Consider the following 23,714-nt stretch of genomic DNA (forward strand, 5'->3'; position numbering starts at 1 on the left):
TCGCTCCCTCACACTGACGAATTAACACAGAAATTGCGTCGCAATGAAATACTATGAGTTCTATGACTTCTCCTTCTAAATCGAGTAACGTTTCTATGGAAACGTCAGGATTTTCTATTGGGATACGTGTATCTCCTTTCCGATGTACTATTCCCTCTTAACTGCATCCCTCGCTCCCTCACATAGGCAAATTAACACAGAAATTGCGTCGCTATGAAATACCTTTGTTTCTAAGACATCTCCTCCAAAATCGAGTAACGATTTTATTGAAACGACAGGATTTTCTTTTGGTATACGACTATCTCCTTTCCGATGCACTATTCCTTCTTTACTGCATCCCTCGCTTCCTCACACTGACGAATTAACACAGAAATGGTGTCGCTATGAAATACTATGGGTTCTATGACTTCTCCTTCTAAATCGAGTTACGCTTCTACGGAAACGATTGGAATTTCTTTTGGGATACGAGTTACTCCTTACCGATGCACTATTCCTTCTTTACTGCATCACTGGCTCCCTCACATTGAAGAATTGACACAGAAATTGCGACGCTATGGAATATTATGTGTTCTATGTCTTCTCATTCTATATCGAATAACGTTTCTATGGAAACGACAGGATTTTCGTTTGGGATACGAGTATCACCTTTCCGATGCTCTATGCTTTCTTTACTGCATCCCTCGCTCCCTCACATTGACGAATTAACACAGAAATTGCGTCGCTATGTAATACTATGAGTTCTATGACTTCTCCTTCTAAATCGAGTAACGTTTGTATGGAAACGACATGATGTTCTTTCGGTATAGGAGTATCTCCTTTCCGAAGCACTATTCCTTCATTACTGCTTCCCTCGCTCCCTCACATTGACGAATAAACACAGAAATTGCGTCGCTATGTAATACTATGGGTACTATGAATTCTCCTTCTAAATCGAGTAACGTTTCTATGGAAACGACATGATTTTCTTTTGGTATAGGAGTATCTCCTTTCCGAAGCACTATTCCTTCTTTACTGTTCCCCTCGCTTCCTCACATTGACGAATTAACACAGAAATTGCGTCGCTATGAAATACTATGGGTTCTATGAATTCTAATTCTAAATCGAGTAACGTTTCTATGGAAACGTCAGGATTTTCTATTGGGACACGTGTATCTCCTTTCCGATCCACTATTCCCTCTTAACTGCATCCTCGCTCCCTCACATAGGCAAATTAACACAGAAATTGCGTCGCTATGAAATACCTTTGGTTCTAAGACATCTCCTCCAAAATCGAGTAACGTTTCTATGGAAACGACAGGATTTTCTTTTGGTATAGGAGTATCTCCTTTCCGAAGCACTGTTCCTTCTTTACTGCACCCCTCGCTCCCTCACATTGACGAATTAACACAGAAATTGCGTCGCTATGAAATGTTATGGGTTCTATGACTTCTCCTTCTAAATCGAGTAACGTGTTTATTGAAACTACAGGATTTTCTTCTGGTGTACGAGTATCTCCTTTCCGATGCACTATTCCTTCTTTACTGCATCACTCGCTCCCTCACACTGACGAATTAACACAGAAATGGCGTCGCTATGAAATACTATGGGTTCTATGACTTCTCCTTCTAAATCAAGTTAAGCTTCTACGGAAACGATTGGATTTTCTTTTGGGATACGCGTATCTCCTTTCCGATGGACTATTCCTTCTTTACTGCATCACTGGCTCCCTCACATTGAAGAATTAACACAGAAATTGCGACGCTATGGAATATTATGTGTTCTATGTGTTGTCCTTCTATATCGAATAACGTTTCTATGGAAACGACAGAATTTTCGTTTGGGATACGAGTATCACCTTTCCGATGCTCTATGCTTTCTTTACTGCATCCCTCGCTCCCTCACATTGACGAATTAACACAGAAATTGCGTCGCTATGTAATACTATGGATTCTATGACTTCTCCTTCTAAATCGAGTGACGTTTCTATTGAAACGACAAGATTTTCTTTTTGGTTACGACTATCTCGTTTCCGATGCAGTATTCCTTCTTTACTGCAACCCTCGCTCCCTCACTTTCACTAATTAACACAGAAATTGCGTCGCTATGTAATACTATGGATTCTATGACTTCTCCTTCTAAATCGAGTGACGTTTTTATTGAAACGACAGGATTTTCTTTTGGTATACGAGTATCTCCTTTCCGATGCACTATTCCTTCTTAATTGCATCCCTCGCTCCCTCACATTGACGAATTAACACAGAAATTGCGTCGCTATGTAATATTATGGGATCTATGACTTCTCCTTCTAGATCAGGTAACTTTTCTGTGGAAACGACAGGATTTTCTTTTGGAATACGAGTATCTCCTTTCCGATGCACTATTCCTTCTTTACTGCATCCCTCACACCCTCACACTGACGAATTAACACAGAAATTGCGTCGCTGTGAAATACTATGGGTACTATGAATTCTCCTTCTAAATCGAGTAACGTTTCTATGGAAACGTCAGGATTTTCTATTGGGATACGTGTATCTCCTTTCCGATGTACTATTCCCTCTTAACTGCATCCCTCGCTCCCTCACATAGGCAAATTAACACAGAAATTGCGTCGCTATGAAATACCTTTGGTTCTAAGACATCTCCTCCAAAATCGAGTCACCTTTTTTATTGAAACGACAGGATTTTCTTTTGGTATACGAGTATCTCCTTTCCGATGCACTACTCCTTCTTTACTGCATCCCTCGCTCCCTCACACTGACGAATTAACACAGAAATAACGTCGCTATGCAATACTATGTGTTCTATGACTTCTCCTTCTAAATCGAGTAACGTTTCTAAGCAAACGTCAAGATATTCTTTTGGGATACGAGTATCTCCTCTCCGATGCACTATTCCTTCTTTACTGCGTCCCTCGCTCCCTCACTTTCACGAATTAACACAGAAATTGCGTCGCTATGAAATACCATGTGTTCTATGACTTCTCCTTCTAAATCGAGTAACGTTTCAATGGAAAAGACAGGATTTTCTTTTGGGATACGAATATCTCCTTTCTGATGCACTATTCCCACTTTACTGCATCACTCGCTCCCTCACTTTGACGAATTAACACAGAAATTGCGTCGCTCTGAAATACTATGTATTCCATGACTTCTCCTTCTAAATCGAGTAACGTTTCTATGGAAACGACAGGATTTTCTTTTATGACACGAGTACCTCCTTTACGATGCACTGTTAGTTCTCTACTGCACCCCTCGCTCCCTCAGATTGACGAATATGCAGAGAAATTGCGCCGCCATGAATCACTATGTGTTCTATAACTTCTCCTTCTAAATCGAGTAACGTTTCTATTAAATCGACAGGATTTCGTATCGGGATACAACTATCTCCTTTCCGATGCACTATTCCTTCTGTACTGCATCTCTCGCTCCCTCACATTGGCGAATTAACACAGAAATTGCGACGCTATGAAATACTATGTGTTCTATTACTTCTCCTTCTAAATCGAGTAACGTTTCTATGGTAACGACAGGATTTTCTTTTGGGATACGACTATCTCCATTCCGACGCACTATTCCTTCTTTACTGCATCCCTCGCTCCCTCACACTGACGAATTAACATAGAAATTGCGTCGCATTGAAATACTATGAGTTCTATGACTTCTCCTTCTAAATCGAGTAACGTTTCTATATGAACGACAGGATTTTCTTTTGGGATACTAGTATCTCCTTTCCGATGCACTATTCCTTCTTTACTGCATATCTCACTCCCACACATTGACGAATTAACAATGAAATTACGTCGCTATGAAATACTATCGGTTCTATGACTTCTCTCTCTAAAACGAGTAACGTTTCTATGGAAACGACAAGATTTTCTTTGGGATACGAGTATCTCCTTTCAGATGCACTATTCCTTCTTTACTGCATCCCTCGTTCCCTCTCACTGACCAATAAGAATAGAAATTGCGACGCTATGAAATACTATGGGTTCTAAGACTTCTCCTTCTAAATCGAGTAATGTTTCTATGGAAACGAAAGGATTTTCTTTTGGGATACGACTATCTCCATTCCGACGCACTATTTATTCTTTACTGCATCCCTCGCTCCCTCACACTGGCGAATTAACACAGAAATTGCGTCGCAATGAAATACTATGAGTTCTATGACTTCTCCGTCTAAATCGAGTAACGTTTCTATGGAAACGTCAGGATTTTCTATTGGGATACGTGTATCTCCTTTCCGATGTACTATTCCCTCTTAACTGCATCCCTCGCTCCCTCACACTGACGAATTAACACAGAAATTGCGTCGCAATGAAATACTATGAGTTCTATGACTTCTCCTTCTAAATCGAGTAACGTTTCTATGGAAACGACATGATTTTCTTTTGGTATAGGAGTATCTCCTTTCCGAAGCACTATTCCTTCTTTACTGTTCAACTCGCTCCCTCACATTGACGAATTAACACAGAAATTGCGTCGCTATGAAATACTATGGGTTCTATGAATTGTCCTTCTAAATCGAGTAACGTTTCTATGGAAACGTCAGGATTTTCTATTGGGACACGTGTATCTCCTTTCCGATCCACTATTCCCTCTTAACTGCATCCCTCGCTCCCTCACATAGGCAAATTAACACAGAAATTGCGTCGCTATGAAATACCTTTGGTTCTAAGACATCTCCTCCAAAATCGAGTAACGTTTCTATGGAAACGACAGGATTTTCTTTTGGTATAGGAGTATCTCCTTTCCGAAGCACTGTTCCTTCTTTACTGCACCCCTCGCTCCCTCACATTGACGAATTAACACAGAAATTGCGTCGCTATGAAATATTATGGGTTCTATGACTTCTCCTTCTAAATCGAGTAACGTTTTTATTGAAACTACAGGATTTTCTTTTGGTATACGAGTATCTCCTTTCCGATGCACTATTCCTTCTTTACTGCATCACTCGCTCCCTCACACTGACGAATTAACACAGAAATGGCGTCGCTATGAAATACTATGGGTTCTATGACTTCTCCTTCTAAATCAAGTTACGCTTCTACGGAAACGATTGGATTTTCTTTTGGGATACGCGTATCTCCTTTCCGATGGACTATTCCTTCTTTACTGCATCACTGGCTCCCTCACATTGAAGAAGTAACACAGAAATTGCGACGCTATGGAATATTATGTGTTCTATGTCTTCTCCTTCTATATCGAATAACGTTTCTATGGAAACGACAGAATTTTCGTTTGGGATACGAGTATCACCTTTCCGATGCTCTATGCTTTCTTTACTGCATCCCTCGCTCCCTCACATTGACGAATTAACACAGAAATTGCGTCGCTATGTAATACTATGGATTCTATGACTTCTCCTTCTAAATCGAGTGACGTTTCTATTGAAACGACAAGATTTTCTTTTTGGTTACGACTATCTCGTTTCCGATGCAGTATTCCTTCTTTACTGCAATCCTCGCTCCCTCACTTTCACTAATTAACACAGAAATTGCGTCGCTATGTAATACTATGGATTCTATGACTTCTCCTTCTAAATCGAGTGACGTTTTTATTGAAACGACAGGATTTTCTTTTGGTATACGAGTATCTCCTTTCCGATGCACTATTCCTTCTTAATTGCATCCCTCGCTCCCTCACATTGACGAATTAACACAGAAATTGCGTCGCTATGTAATATTATGGGATCTATGACTTCTCCTTCTAGATCAGGTAACTTTTCTATGGAAACGACAGGATTTTGTTTTGGAATACGAGTATCTCCTTTCCGATGCACTATTCCTTCTTTACTGCATCCCTCACACCCTCACATTGACGAATTAACACAGAAATTGCGACGCTATATAATACTATCTGTTCTGTGACTTCTTCTTCTAAATCGAGTAACGTTTCTATATAAACGACAGGATTTTCTTTTGGGATACTAGTATCTCCTTTCCGATGCACTATTCCTTCATTACTGCATATCTCACTCCCACACATTGACGAATTAACAATGAAATTACGTCGCTATGAAATACTATTGGTTCTATGACTTTTCCCTCTAAAACGAGTAACTTTTTTATGGAAACGACAAGATTTTCTTTTGGATACGAGTATCTCCTTTCAGAAGCACTATTCCTTCATTACTGCTTCCCTCGCTCCCTCACATTGACGAATAAACACAGAAATTGCGTCGCTATGAAATACTATGGGTACTATGAATTCTCCTTCTAAATCGAGTAACGTTTCTATGGAAACGTCAGGAATTTCTATTGGGATACGTGTATCTCCTTTCCGATGTACTATTCCCTCTTAACTGCATCCCTCGCTCCCTCACATAGGCAAATTAACACAGAAATTGCGTCGCTATGAAATACATTTGGTTCTAAGACATCTCCTCCAAAATCGAGTAACCTTTTTTATTGAAACGACAGGATTTTCTTTTGGTATACGAGTATCTCCTTTCCGATGCACTACTCCTTCTTTACTGCATCCCTCGCTCCCTCACACTGACGAATTAACACAGAAATGGCGTCGCTATGCAATACTATGTGTTCTATGACTTCTCCTTCCAAACCGAGTAACGTTTCTAAGCAAACGTCAGGATATTCTTTTGGGATACGAGTATCTCCTCTCCGATGCACTATTCCTTCTTTACTGCGTCCCTCGCTCCCTCACTTTCACGAATTAACACAGAAATCGCGTCGCTATGAAGAACCATGTGTTCTATGACTTCTCCTTCTAAATCGAGTAACGTTTCAATGGAAAAGACAGGATTTTCTTTTGAGATACGAATATCTCCTTTCTGATGCACTATTCCCACTTTACTGCATCACTCGCTCCCTCACTTTGACGAATTAACACAGAAATTGCGTCGCTATGAAATACTATGTATTCCATGACTTCTCCTTCTAAATCGAGTAACGTTTCTATGGAAACTACAGGATTTTCTTTTATGACACGAGTACCTCCTTTACGATGCACTGTTAGTTCTCTACTGCACCCCTCGCTCCCTCAGATTGACGAATATGCAGAGAAATTGCGCCTCCATGAATCACTATGGGTTCTATAACTTCTCCTTCTAAATCGAGTAACGTTTCTATGAAATCGACAGGATTTCGTATCGGGATACAACTATCTCCTTTCCGATGCACTATTCCTTCTGTACTGCATCTCTCGCTCCCTCACATTGGCGAATTAAGACAGATATTGCGACGCTATGAAATACTATGTGTTCTATTACTGCTCCTTCTAAATCGAGTAACGTTTCTATGGTAACGACAGGATTTTCTTTTGGGATACGACTATCTCCATTCCGACGCACTATTCCTTCTTTACTGCATCCCTCGCTCCCTCACACTGACGAATTAACATAGAAATTGCGTCGCAATGAAATACTATGAGTTCTATGACTTCTCCTTCTAAATCGAGTAACGTTTCTATATAAACGACAGGATTTTCTTTTGGGATACTAGTATCTCCTTTCCGATGCACTATTCCTTCTTTACTGCATCCCTCGTTCCCTCTCACTGACCAATAAGAATAGAAATTGCGACGCTATGAAATACTATGGGTTCTAAGACTTCTCCTTCTAAATCGAGTAATGTTTCTATGGAAACGAAAAGATTTTCTTTTGGGATACGACTATCTCCATTCCGACGCACTATTTATTCTTTACTGCATCCCTCGCACCCTCACACTGACGAATTAACACAGAAATTGCGTCGCAATGAAATACTATGAGTTCTATGACTTCTCCTTCTAAATCGAGTAACGTTTCTATGGAAACGTCAGGATTTTCTATTGGGATACGTGTATCTCCTTTCCGATGTACTATTCCCTCTTAACTGCATCCCTCGCTCCCTCACACTGACGAATTAACACAGAAATTGCGTCGCAATGAATTACTATGAGTTCTATGACTTCTCCTTCTAAATCGAGTAACGTTTCTATGGAAACGACATGATTTTCTTTTGGTATAGGAGTATCTCCTTTCCGAAGCACTATTCCTTCTTTACTGTTCCCCTCGCTCCCTCACATTGACGAATTAACACAGAAATTGCGTCGCTATGAAATACTATGAGTTCTATGACTTCTCCTTCTAAATCGAGTATCGTTTCTATGGAAACGTCAGGATTTTCTATTGGGATACGTGTATCTCCTTTCCGATGTACTATTCCCCCCTAACTGCATCCCTCGCTCCCTCACATAGGCAAATTAACACAGAAATTGCGTCGCTATGAAATACCTTTGGTTCTAAGACATCTCCTCCAAAATCGAGTAACGATTTTATTGAAACGACAGGATTTTCTTTTCGTATACGACTATCTCCTTTCCGATGCACTATTCCTTCTTTACTGCATCCCTCGCTCCCTCACACTGACGAATTAACACAGAAATGGCGTCGCTATGAAATTCTATGGGTTCTATGACTTCTCCTTCTAAATCGAGTTACGCTTCTACGGAAACGATTGGATTTTCTTTTGGGGTACGAGTATCTCCTTTCCGATGCACTATTCCTTCTTTACTGCATCACTGGCTCCCTCACATTGACGAATTAACACAGAAATTGCGTCGCTATGTAATACTATGGATTCTATGACTTCTCCTTCTAAATCGAGTGACGTTTCTATTGAAACGACAGGATTTTCTTTTTGGTTACGACTATCTCGTTTCCGATGCAGTATTCCTTCTTTACTGCAACCCTCGCTCCCTCACTTTCACTAATTAACACAGAAATTGCGTCGCTATGAAATACTATGTGTTCTATGACTTCTCCTTCTAAATCGAGTAACGTTTCTATGCAAAGGTCAGGATATTCTTTTGGGATACGAGTATCTCCTCTCCGATGCACTATTCCTTCTTTACTGCGTCCCTCGCTCCCTCACTTTCACGAATTAACACAGAAATTGCGTCGCTATGAAGTACTGTGTGTTCTATGACTTCTCCTTCTAAATCGAGTAACGTTTCAATGTAAACGACTGGATTTTCTTTTGGGATACGAATATCTCCTTTCTGATGCACTATTCCCTCTTTACTGCATCACTCGCTCCCTCACTTTGACGAATTAACACAGAATTTGCGTCGTTATGAAATACTATGTGTTCCATGACTTCTCCTTCTAAATCGAGTAACGTTTCTATGGAAACGACAGGATTTTCTTTTGTGATACGAGTACCTCCTTTACGATGCACTATTAGTTCTCTACTGCATCCCTCGCTCCCTCAGATTGACGAATATGCAGAGAAATTGCGCCGCCATGAATCACTATGGGTTCTATAACTTCTCCTTCTAAATCGAGTAACGCTTCTATGAAATCGACAGGTATTCGTATCGGGATACAACAACCTCCTTTACGATGCACTATTCCTTCTGTACTGCATCTCTCGCTCCCTCACATTGACGAATTAACACAGAAATTGCGTCGCTATGAAATACTATGTGTTCTATTACTTCTCCTTCTAAATCGAGTAATGTTTCTATCGAAACGACTGGATTTTCTTTTGGGATACGACCATCTCCATTCCGACGCACTATTCCTTCTTTACTGCATCCCTCGCTCCCTCACACTGACGAATTAACACAGAAATTGCGTCGCAATGAAATACTATGAGTTCTATGACTTCTCCTTCTAAATCGAGTAACGTTTCTATGCAAACGACATGATTTTCTTTTGGTATAGGAGTATCTCCTTTCCGAAGTACTATTCCTTCTTTACTGTTTCCCTCGCTCCCTCACATTGACGAATTAACACAGAAATTGCATCGCTATGAAATACTATGGGTTCTATGAATTCTCCTACTAAATCGAGTAACGTTTCTATGGAAACGTCAGGATTTTCTATTGGGACACGTGTATCTCCTTTCCGATCCACTATTCCCTCTTAACTGCATCCCTCGCTCCCTCACATAGGCAAATTAACACAGAAATTGCGTCGCTATGAAATAGCTTTGGTTCTAAGACATCTCCTCCAAAATCGAGTAACGTTTCTATGGAAACGACAGGATTTTCGTTTGGGATAGGAGTATCACCTTTCCGATGCTCTATGCTTTCTTTACTGCATCCCTCGCTCCCTCACATTGACGAATTAACACAGAAATTGCGTCGCTATGTAATACTATGGATTCTATGACTTCTCCTTCGAAATCGAGTGACGTTTCTATTGAAACGACAGGATTTTCTTTTTGGTTACGACTATCTCGTTTCCGATGCAGTATTCCTTCTTTACTGCAACCCTCGCTCCCTCACTTTCACTAATTAACACAGAAATTGCGTCGCTATGTAATACTATGGATTCTATGACTTCTCCTTCTAAGTCGAGTAACGTTTTTATTGAAACGACAGGATTTTCTTTTGGTATACGTGTATCTCCTTTCCGATGTACTATTCCCTCTTAACTGCATCCCTCGCTCCCTCACATAGGCAAATTAACACAGAAATTGCGTCGCTATGAAATACCTTTGGTTCTAAGACATCTCTTCCAAAATCGAGTAACCTTTTTTATTGAAACGACAGGATTTTCTTTTGGTATACGAGTATCTCCTTTCCGATGCACTACTCCTTCTTTACTGCATCCCTCGCTCCCTCACACTGACGAATTAACACAGAAATGGCGTCGCTATGAAATACTATGGGTTCTATGATTTCTCCTTCAAAATCGAGTTATGTTTCTAAGGAAACGACAGGATTTGCTTTTGGGATACGAGTATCTCCTTTCCGATGCACTATTCCTTCTTTTCTGCATCCCTCGCTCCCTCACACTGACGAATTAACATAGAAATTGCGTCGCAATGAAATACTATGAGTTCTATGACTTCTCCTTCTAAATCGAGTAACATCTCTATATAAACGACAGGATTTTCTTTTGGGATACTAGTATCTCCTTTCCGATGCACTATTCCTTCTTTACTGCATATCTCACTCCCACACATTGACGAATTAACAATGAAATTACGCCGCTATGAAATACTATTGGTTCTATGACTTCTCATTCTAAAACGAGTAACGTTTCTATGGAAACGACAAGATTTTCTTTGGGATACGAGTATCTCCTTTCAGATGCACTATTCCTTCTTTACTGCATCCCTCGTTCCCTCACACTGACCAATAAGAATAGAAATTGCGACGCTATGAAATACTATGGGTTCTAAGACTTCTCCTTCTAAATCGAGTAATGTTTCTATGGAAACGAAAGGATTTTCTTTTGGGATACGACAATCTCCATTCCGACGCACTATTCATTCTTTACTGCATCCCTCGCTCCCTCACACTGACGAATTAACACAGAAATTGCGTCGCAATGAAATACTATGAGTTCTATGACTTCTCCTTCTAAATCGAGTAACGTTTCTATGGAAACGTCAGGATTTTCTATTGGGATACGTGTATCTCCTTTCCGATGTACTATTCCCTCTTAACTGCTTCCTTTGCTCCCTCACATAGGCAAATTAACACAGAAATTGCGTCGCTATGAAATACCTTTGTTTCTAAGACATCTCCTCCAAAATCGAGTAACGATTTTATTGAAACGACAGGATTTTCTTTTGGTATCCGACTATCTCCTTTCCGATGCACTATTCCTTCTTTACTGCATCTCTCGCTCACTCACACTGACGAATTAACACAGAAATGGCGTCGCTATGAAATACTATATGTTCTATTACTTCTCCTTCAAAATCGAGTAATGTTTCTATCGAAACGACTGGATTTTCTTTTGGGATACGACCATCTCCATTCCGACGCACTATTCCTTCTTTACTGCATCCCTCGCTCCCTCACACTGACGAATTAACACAGAAATTGCGTCGCAATGAAATACTATGAGTTCTATGACTTCTCCTTCTAAATCGAGTAACGTTTCTATGGAAACGACATGATTTTCTTTTGGTATAGGAGTATCTCCTTTCCGAAGCACTATTCCTTCTTTACTGTTCCCCTCGCTCCCTCACATTGACGAATTAACACAGAAATTGCGTCGCTATGAAATACTATGGGTTCTATGAATTCTAATTCTAAATCGAGTAACGTTTCTATGGAAACGTCAGGATTTTCTTTTGGGACACGTGTATCTCCTTTCCGATCCACTATTCCCTCTTAACTGCATCCCTCGCTCCCTCACATAGGCAAATTAACACAGAAATTGCGTCGCTATGAAATACCTTTGGTTCTAAGACATCTCCTCCTAAATCGAGTAACGTTTCTATGGAAACGACAGGATTTTCTTTTGGTATAGGAGTATCTCCTTTCCGAAGCACTGTTCCTTCTTTACTGCACCCCTCGCTCCCTCACACTGACGAATTAACACAGAAATGGCGTCGCTATGAAATACTATGGGTTCTATGACTTCTCCTTCTAAATCAAGTTACGCTTCTACGGAAACGATTGGATTTTCTTTTGGGATACGCGTATCTCCTTTCCGATGGACTATTCCTTCTTTACTGCATCACTGGCTCCCTCACATTGAAGAATTAACACAGAAATTGCGACGCTATGGAATATTATGTGTTCTATGTCTTCTCCTTCTATATCGAATAACGTTTCTATGGAAACGACAGAATTTTCGTTTGGGATACGGGTATCACCTTTCCGATGCTCTATGCTTTCTTTACTGCATCCCTCGCTCCCTCACATTGACGAATTAACACAGAAATTGCGTCGCTATGTAATACTATGGATTCTATGACTTCTCCTTCTAAATCGAGTGACGTTTCTATTGAAACGACAAGATTTTCTTTTTGGTTACGACTATCTCGTTTCCGATGCAGTATTCCTTCTTTACTGCAACCCTCGCTCCCTCACTTTCACTAATTAACACAGAAATTGCGTCGCTATGTAATACTATGGATTCTATGACTTCTCCTTCTAAATCGAGTGACGTTTTTATTGAAACGACAGGATTTTCTTTTGGTATACGAGTATCTCCTTTCCGATGCACTATTCCTTCTTAATTGCATCCCTCGCTCCCTCACATTGACGAATTAACACAGAAATTGCATCGCTATGTAACATTATGGGATCTATGACTTCTCCTTCTAGATCAGGTAACTTTTCTATGGAAACGACAGGATTTTCTTTTGGAATACGAGTATCTCCTTTCCGATGCACTATTCCTTCTTTACTGCATCCCTCACACCCTCACATTGACGAATTAACACAGAAATTGCGACGCTATATAATACTATCTGTTCTGTGACTTCTTCTTCTAAATCGAGTAACGTTTCCATATAAACGACAGGATTTTCTTTTGGGATACTAGTATCTCCTTTCCGATGCACTATTCCTTCATTACTGCATATCTTACTCCCACACATTGACGAATTAACAATGAAATTACGTCGCTATGAAATACTATTGGTTCTATGACTTTTCCCTCTAAAACGAGTAACTTTTTTATGGAAACGACAAGATTTTTTTTTGGATACGAATATCTCCTTTCAGAAGCACTATTCCTTCATTACTGCTTCCCTCGCTCCCTCACATTGACGAATAAACACAGAAATTGCGTCGCTATGAAATACTATGGGTACTATGAATTCTCCTTCTAAATCGAGTAACGTATCTATGGAAACGTCAGGATTTTCTATTGGGATACGTGTATCTCCTTTCCGATGTACTATTCCCTCTTAACTGCATCCCTCGCTCCCTCACATAGGCAAATTAACACAGAAATTGCGTCGCTATGGAATACCTTTGGTTCTAAGACATCTCCTCCAAAATCGAGTAACCTTTTTTATTGAAACGACAGGATTTTCTTTTGGTATACGAGTATCTCCTTTCCGATGCACTACTCCTTCTTTACTGCATCCCTCGCTCCCTCACACTGACGAATTAACACAGAAATAACGTCGCTATGCAATACTATGTGTTCTATGACTTCTCCTTCTAAATCGAGTAACGTTTCTAAGCAAACGTCAGGATATTCTTTTGGGATACGAGTATCTCCTCTCCGATGCACTATTCCTTCTGTACTGCGTCCCTCGCTCCCTCACTTTCACGAATTAACACAGAAATTGCGTCGCTATGAAATACCATGTGTTCTATGACTTCTCCTTCTAAATCGAGTAACGTTTCTATGGAAACGACAGGATTTTCTTTTATGACACGAGTACCTCCTTTACGATGCACTGTTAGTTCTCTACTGCACCCCTCGCTCCCTCATATTGACGAATATGCAGAGAAATTGCGCCGCCATGAATCACTATGGGTTCTATAACTTCTCCTTCTAAATCGAGTAACGTTTCTATGAAATCGACAGGATTTCGTATCGGGATACAACTATCTCCTTTCCGATGCACTATTCCTTCTGTACTGCATCTCTCGCTCCCTCACATTGGCGAATTAACACAGAAATTGCGACGCTATGAAATACTATGTGTTCTATTACTTCTCCTTCTAAATCGAGTAACGTTTCTATGGTAACGACAGGATTTTCTTTTGGGATACGACTATCTCCATTCCGACGCACTATTCCTTCTTTACTGCATCCCTCGCTCCCTCACACTGACGAATTAACATAGAAATTGAGTCGCAATGAAATACTATGAGTTCTATGACTTCTCCTTCTAAATCGAGTAACGTTTCTATATAAACGACAGGATTTTCTTTTGGGATACTAGTATCTCCTTTCCGATGCACTATTCCTTCTTTACTGCATATCTCACTCCCACACATTGACGAATTAACAATGAAATTACGTCGCTATGAAATACTATCGGTTCTATGACTTCTCCCTCTAAAACGAGTAACGTTTCTATGGAAACGACAAGATTTTCTTTGGGATACGAGTATCTCCTTTCAGATGCACTATTCCTTTATTACTGCATCCCTCGTTCCCTCTCACTGACCAATAAGAATAGAAATTGCGACGCTATGAAATACTATGAGTTCTAAGACTTCTCCTTCTAAATCGAGTAATGTTTCTATGGAAACGAAAGGATTTTCTTTTGGGATACGGCTATCTCCATTCCGACGCACTATTTATTCTTTACTGCATCTCTCGCTCCCTCACACTGGCGAATTAACACAGAAATTGCGTCGCAATGAAATACTATGAGTTCTATTACTTCTCCTTCTAAATCGAGTAACGTTTCTATGGAAACGTCAGGATTTTCTATTGGGATACGTGTATCTCCTTTCCGATGTACTATTCCCTCTAACTGCATCCCTCGCTCCCTCACACTGACGAATTAACACAGAAATTGCGTCGCAATGAAATACTATGAGTTCTATGACTTCTCCTTCTAAATCGAGTAACGTTTCTATGGAAACGACATGATTTTCTTTTGGTATAGGAGTATCTCCTTTCCGAAGCACTATTCCTTCTTTACTGTTCCCCTCGCTCCCTCACATTGACGAATTAACACAGAAATTGCGTCGCTATGAAATACAATGGGTTCTATGAATTCTCCTTCTAAATCGAGTAACGTTTCTATGGAAACGTCAGGATTTTCTATTGGGACACGTGTATCTCCTTTCCGATCCACTATTCCCTCTTAACTGCATCCCTCGCTCCCTCACATAGGCAAATTAACACAGAAATTGCGTCGCTATGAAATACCTTTGGTTCTAAGACATCTCCTCCAAAATCGAGTAACGTTTCTATGGAAACGACAGGATTTTCTTTTGGTATAGGAGTATCTCCTTTCCGAAGCACTGTTCCTTCTTTACTGCACCCCTCGCTCCCTCACATTGACGAATTAACACAGAAATTGCGTCGCTATGAAATATTATGGGTTCTATGACTTCTCCTTCTAAATCGAGTAACGTTTTTATTGAAACTACAGGATTTTCTTTTGGTATACGAGTATCTCCTTTCCGATGCACTATTCCTTCTTTACTGCATCACTCGCTCCCTCACACTGACGAATTAACACAGAAATGGCGTCGCTATGAAATACTATGGGTTCTATGACTTCTCCTTCTAAATCAAGTTACGCTTCTACGGAAACGATTGGATTTTCTTTTGGGATACGCGTATCTCCTTTCCGATGGACTATTCCTTCTTTACTGCATCACTGGCTCCCTCACATTGAAGAAGTAACACAGAAATTGCGACGCTATGGAATATTATGTGTTCTATGTCTTCTCCTTCTATATCGAATAACGTTTCTATGGAAACGACAGAATTTTCGTTTGGGATACGAGTATCACCTTTCCGATGCTCTATGCTTTCTTTACTGCATCCCTCGCTCCCTCACATTGACGAATTAACACAGAAATTGCGTCGCTATGTAACACTATGGATTCTATGACTTCTCCTTCTAAATCGATTGACGTTTCTATTGAAACGACAAGATTTTCTTTTTGGTTACGACTATCTCGTTTCCGATGCAGTATTCCTTCTTTACTGCAACCCTCGCTCCCTCACTTTCACTAATTAACACAGAAATTGCGTCGCTATGTAATACTATGGATTCTATGACTTCTCCTTCTAAATCGAGTGACGTTTTTATTGAAACGACAGGATTTTCTTTTGGTATACGAGTATCTCCTTTCCGATGCACTATTCCTTCTTAATTGCATCCCTCGCTCCCTCACATTGACGAATTAACACAGAAATTGCGTCGCTATGTAATATTAAGGGATCTATGACTTCTCCTTCTAGATCAGGTAACTTTTCTATGGAAACGACAGGATTTTCTTTTGGAATACGAGTATCTCCTTTCCGATGCACTATTCCTTCTTTACTGCATCCCTCACACCCTCACATTGACGAATTAACACAGAAATTGCGACGCTATATAATACTATCTGTTCTGTGACTTCTTCTTCTAAATCGAGTAACGTTTCTATATAAACGACAGGATTTTCTTTTGGGATACTAGTATCTCCTTTCCGATGCACTATTCCTTCATTACTGCATATCTCACTCCCACACATTGACGAATTAACAATGAAATTACGTCGCTATGAAATACTATTGGTTCTATGACTTTTCCCTCTAAAACGAGTAACTTTTGTATGGAAACGACAAGATTTTCTTTTGGATACGAGTATCTCCTTTCAGAAGCACTATTCCTTCATTACTGCTTCCCTCGCTCCCTCACATTGACGAATAAACACAGAAATTGCGTCGCTATGAAATACTATGTGTACTATGAATTCTCCTTCTAAATCGAGTAACGTTTCTATGGAAACGTCAGGATTTTCTATTGGGATACGTGTATCTCCTTTCCGATGTACTATTCCCTCTTAACTGCATCCCTCGCTCCCTCACATAGGCAAATTAACACAGAAATTGCGTCGCTATGAAATAAATTTGGTTCTAAGACATCTCCTCCAAAATCGAGTAACGTTTTTTATTGAAACGACAGGATTTTCTTTTGGTATACGAGTATCTCCTTTCCGATGCACTACTCCTTCTTTACTGCATCCCTCGCTCCCTCACACTGACGAATTAACACAGAAATGGCGTCGCTATGCAATACTATATGTTCTATGACTTCTCCTTCTAAATCGAGTAACGTTTCTAAGCAAACGTCAGGATATTCTTTTGGGATACGAGTATCTCCTCTCCGATGCACTATTCCTTCTTTACTGCGTCCCTCGCTCCCTCACTTTCGAGAATTAACACAGAAATTGCGTCGCTATGAAGAACCATGTGTTCTATGACTTCTCCTTCTAAATCGAGTAACGTTTCAATGGAAAAGACAGGATTTTCTCTTGGGATACGAATATCTCCTTTCTGATACACTATTCCCACTTTACTGCATCACTCGCTCCCTCACTTTGACGAATTAACACAGAAATTGCGTCGCTATGAAATACTATGTATTCCATGACTTCTCCTTCTAAATCGAGTAACGTTTCTATGGAAACGACAGGATTTTCTTTTATGACACGAGTACCTCCTTTACGATGCACTGTTAGTTCTCTACTGCACCCCTCGCTCCCTCAGATTGACGAATATGCAGAGAAATTGCGCCGCCATGAATCACTATGGGTTCTATAACTTCTCCTTCTAAATCGAGTAACGTTTCTATGAAATCGACAGGATTTCGTATCGGGATACAACTATCTCCTTTCCGATGCACTATTCCTTCTGTACTGCATCTCTCGCTCCCTCACATTGGCGAATTAACACAGAAATTGCGACGCTATGAAATACTATGTGTTCTATTACTTCTCCTTCTAAATCGAGTAACGTTTCTATGGTAACGACAGGATTTTCTTTTGGGATACGACTATCTCCATTCCGACGCACTATTCCTTCTTTACTGCATCCCTCGCTCCCTCACACTGACGAATTAACATAGAAATTGCGTCGCAATGAAATACTATGAGTTCTATGACTTCTCCTTCTAAATCGAGTAACGTTTCTATATAAACGACAGGATTTTCTTTTGGGATACTAGTATCTCCTTTCCGATGCACTATTCCTTCTTTACTGCATATCTCACTCCCACACATTGACGAATTAACAATGAAATTATGTCGCTATGAAATACTATCGGTTCTATGACTTCTCCCTCTAAAACGAGTAACGTTTCTATGGAAACGACAAGATTTTCTTTGGGATACGAGTATCTCCTTTCAGATGCACTATTCCTTCTTTACTGCATCCCTCGTTCCCTCTCACTGACCAATAAGAATAGAAATTGCGACGCTATGAAATACTATGGGTTCTAAGACTTCTCCTTCTAAATCGAGTAATGTTTCTATGGAAACGAAAGGATTTTCTTTTGGGATACGACTATCTCCATTCCGACGCACTATTTATTCTTTACTGCATCCCTCGCTCCCTCACACTGACGAATTAACACAGAAATTGCGTCGCAATGAAATACTATGAGTTCTATGACTTCTCCTTCTAAATCGAGTAACGTTTCTATGGAAACGTCAGGATTTTCTATTGGGATACGTGTATCTCCTTTCCGATGTACTATTCCCTCTTAACTGCATCCCTCGCTCCCTCACACTGACGAATTAACACAGAAATTGCGTCGCAATGAAATACTATGAGTTCTATGACTTCTCCTTCTAAATCGAGTAACGTTTCTATGGAAACGACATGATTTTCTTTTGGTATAGGAGTATCTCCTTTCCGAAGCACTATTCCTTCTTTACTGTTCCCCTCGCTCCCTCACATTGACGAATTAACACAGAAATTGCGTCGCTATGAAATACTATGGGTTCTATGAATTCTCCTTCTAAATCGAGTAACGTTTCTATGGAAACGTCAGGGTTTTCTATTGGGACACGTGTATCTCCTTTCCGATCCACTATTCCCTCTTAACTGCATCCCTCGCTCCCTCACATAATCAAATTAACACAGAAATTGCGTCGCTATGAAATACCTTTGGTTCTAAGACATCTCCTCCAAAATCGAGTAACGTTTCTATGGAAACGACAGGATTTTCTTTTGGTATAGGAGTATCTCCTTTCCGAAGCACTGTTCCTTCTTTACTGCACCCCTCGCTCCCTCACATTGACGAATTAACACAGAAATTGCGTCGCTATGAAATATTATGGGTTCTATGACTTCTCCTTCTAAATCGAGTAACGTTTTTCTTGAAACTACAGGATTTTCTTTTGGTATACGAGTATCTCCTTTCCGATGCACTATTCCTTCTTTACTGCATCACTCGCTCCCTCACACTGACGAATTAACACAGAAATGGCGTCGCTATGAAATACTATGGGTTCTATGACTTCTCCTTCTAAATCAAGTTACGCTTCTACGGAAACGATTGGATTTTCTTTTGGGATACGCGTATCTCCTTTCCGATGGACTATTCCTTCTTTACTGCATCACTGGCTCCCTCACATTGAAGAATTAACACAGAAATTGCGACGCTATGGAATATTATGTGTTCTATGTCTTCTCCTTCTATATCGAATAACGTTTCTATGGAAACGACAGAATTTTCGTTTGGGATACGAGTATCACCTTTCCGATGCTCTATGCTTTCTTTACTGCATCTTTCGCTTCCTCACATTGACGAATTAACACAGAAATTGCGTCGCTATGTAATACTATGGATTCTATGACTTCTCCTTCTAAATCGAGTGACGTTTCTATTGAAACGACAAGATTTTCTTTTTGGTTACGACTATCTCGTTTCCGATGCAGTATTCCTTCTTTACTGCAACCCTCGCTCCCTCACTTTCACTAATTAACACAGAAATTGCGTCGCTATGTAATACTATGGATTCTATGACTTCTCCTTCTAGATCAGGTAACTTTTCTATGGAAACGACAGGATTTTCTTTTGGAATACGAGTATCTCCTTTCCGATGCACTATTCCTTCTTTACTGCATCCCTCACACCCTCACATTGACGAATTAACACAGAAATTGCGACGCTATATTATACTATCTGTTCTGTGACTTCTTCTTCTAAATCGAGTAACGTTTCTATATAAACGACAGGATTTTCTTTTGGGATACTAGTATCTCCTTTCCGATGCACTATTCCTTCATTACTGCATATCTCACTCCCACACATTGACGAATTAACAATGAAATTACGTCGCTATGAAATACTATTGGTTCTATGACTTTTCCCTCTAAAACGAGTAACTTTTTTATGGAAACGACAAGATTTTCTTTTGGATACGAGTATCTCCTTTCAGAAGCACTATTCCTTCATTACTGCTTCCGTCGCTCCCTCACATTGACGAATAAACACAGAAATTGCGTCGCTATGAAATACTATGGGTACTATGAATTCTCCTTCTAAATCGAGTAACGTTTCTATGGAAACGTCAGGATTTTCTATTGGGATACGTGTATCTCCTTTCCGATGTACTATTCCCTCTTAACTGCATCCCTCGCTCCCTCACATAGGCAAATTAACACAGAAATTGCGTCGCTATGAAATACCTTTGGTTCTAAGACATCTCCTCCAAAATCGAGTAACCTTTTTTATTGAAACGACAGGATTTTCTTTTGGTATACGAGTATCTCCTTTCCGATGCACTACTCCTTCTTTACTGCATCCCTCGCTCCCTCACACTGACGAATTAACACAGAAATTGCGTCGCTATGAAATACCATGTGTTCTATAACTTCTCCTTCGAAATCGAGTAACGTTTCTATGAAATCGACAGGATTTCGTATCGGGATACAACTATCTCCTTTCCGATGCACTATTCCTTCTGTACTGCATCTCTCGCTCCCTCAAATTGGCGAATTAACACAGAAATTGCGACGCTATGAAATACTATGTGTTCTATTACTTCTCCTTCTAAATCGAGTAACGTTTCTATGGTAACGACAGGATTTTCTTTTGGGATACGACTATCTCCATTCCGACACACTATTCCTTCTTTACTGCATCCCTCGCTCCCTCACACTGACGAATTAACATAGAAATTGCGTCGCAATGAAATACTATGAGTTCTATGACTTCCCCTTCTAAATCGAGTAACGTTTCTATATAAACGACAGGATTTTCTTTTGGGATACTAGTATCTCCTTTCCGATGCACTATTCCTTCTTTACTGCATATCTCACTCCCACACATTGACGAATTAACAATGAAATTACGTCGCTATGAAATACTATCGGTTCTATGACTTCTCCCTCTAAAACGAGTAACGTTTCTATGGAAACGACAAGATTTTCTTTGGGATACGAGTATCTCCTTTCAGATGCACTATTCCTTCTTTACTGCATCCCTCGTTCCCTCTCACTGACCAATAAGAATAGAAATTGCGACGCTATGAAATATTATGGGTTCTAAGACATCTCCTTCTAAATCGAGTAATGTTTCTATGGAAACGAAAGGATTTTCTTTTGGGATACGACTATCTCCATTCCGACGCACTATTTATTCTTTACTGCATCCCTCGCTCCCTCACACTGACGAATTAACACAGAAATTGCGTCGCAATGAAATACTATGAGTTCTATGACTTCTCCTTCTAAATCGAGTAACGTTTCTATGGAAACGTCAGGATTTTCTATTGGGATACGTGTATCTCCTTTCCGATGTACTATTCCCTCTTAACTGCATCCCTCGCTCCCTCACATAGGCAAATTAACACAGAAATTGCGTCGCTATGAAATACCTTTGGTTCTAAGACATCTCCTCCAAAATCGAGTAACGATTTTATTGAAACGACTGGATTTTCTTTTGGTATACGACTATCTCCTTTCCGATGCACTATTCCTTCTTTACTGCATCCCTCGCTCCCTCACACTGACGAATTAACACAGAAATGGTGTCGCTATGAAATACTATGGGTTCTATGACTTCTCCTTCTAAATCGAGTTACACTTCTACGGAAACGATTGGATTTTCTTTTGGGATACGAGTATCTCCTTTCCGATGCAATATTCCTTCTTTACTGCATCACTGGCTCCCTCACATTGATGAATTAACACAGAAATTGCGACGCTATGGAATATTATGTGTTCTATGTCTTCTCCTTCTATATCGAATAACGTTTCTATGGAAACGACAGGATTTTCGTTTGGGATACGAGTATCACCTTTCCGATGCTCTATGCTTTCTTTACTGCATCCCTCGCTCCCTCACATTGACGAATTAACACAGAAATTGCGTCGCTATGTAATACTATGGATTCTATGACTCCTCCTTCTAAATCGAGTGACGTTTCTATTGAAACGACAGGATTTTCTTTTTGGTTACGACTATCTCGTTTCCGATGCAGTATTCCTTCTTTACTGCAACCCTCGCTCCCTCACTTTCACTAATTAACACAGAAATTGCGTCGCTATGAAATACTGTGTGTTCTATGACTTCTCCTTCTAAATCGAGTAACGTTTCTATGCAAACGTCAGGATATTCTTTTGGGATACGAGTATCTCCTCTCCGATGCACTATTCCTTCTTTACTGCGTCCCTCGCTCCCTCACTTTCACGAAGTAACACAGAATTTGCGTCGTTATGAAATACTATGTGTTCCATGACTTCTCCTTCTAAATCGAGTAACGTTTCTATGGAAACGACAGGATTTTCTTTTATGATACGAGTACCTCCTTTACGATGCACTATTAATTCTCTACTGCATCCCTCGCTCCCTCAGATTGACGAATATGCAGAGAAATTGCGCCGCCATGAATCACTATGGGTTCTATAACTTCTCCTTCTAAATCGAGTAACGTTTCTATGAAATCGACAGGATTTCGTATCGGGATACAACTATCTCCTTTCCGATGCACTATTCCTTCTGTACTGCATCTCTCGCTCCCTCACATTGACGAATTAACACAGAAATTGCGTCGCTAGGAAATACTATGTGTTCTATTACTTCTCCTTCAAAATCGAGTAATGTTTCTATCGAAAGGACTGGATTTTCTTTAATGATATGACCATCTCCATTCCGACGCACTATTCCTTCTTTACTGCATCCCTCGCTCCCTCACACTGACGAATTAACATAGAAATTGCGTCGCTATGAAATACTATGTGTGCTATGACTTCTCCTTCTAAATCGAGTAACGTTTCAATGGAAACGACAGCATTTTCTTTTGGGATACGAATATCTCCTTTCTGATGCACTATTCCCTCTTTACTGCATCACTCGCTCCCTCACTTTGACGAATTAACACAGAAATTGCGTCGCTATGAAATACTATGTGTTCCATGACTTCTCCTTCTAAATCGAGTAACGTTTCTATGGAAACGACAGGATTTTCTTTTATGATACGAGTACCTCCTTTACGATGCACTATTAGTTCTCTACTGCATCCCTCACTCCCTCAGATTGACGAATATGCAGAGAAATTGCGCCGCCATGAAACACTATGGGTTCTATAACTTCTCCTTCTAAATCGAGTAAC

The sequence above is a fragment of the Schistocerca americana genome, unplaced genomic scaffold (genome assembly GCF_021461395.2).
Source record: "Schistocerca americana isolate TAMUIC-IGC-003095 unplaced genomic scaffold, iqSchAmer2.1 HiC_scaffold_18, whole genome shotgun sequence".
Lineage (NCBI taxonomy): Eukaryota > Metazoa > Arthropoda > Insecta > Orthoptera > Acrididae > Schistocerca > Schistocerca americana.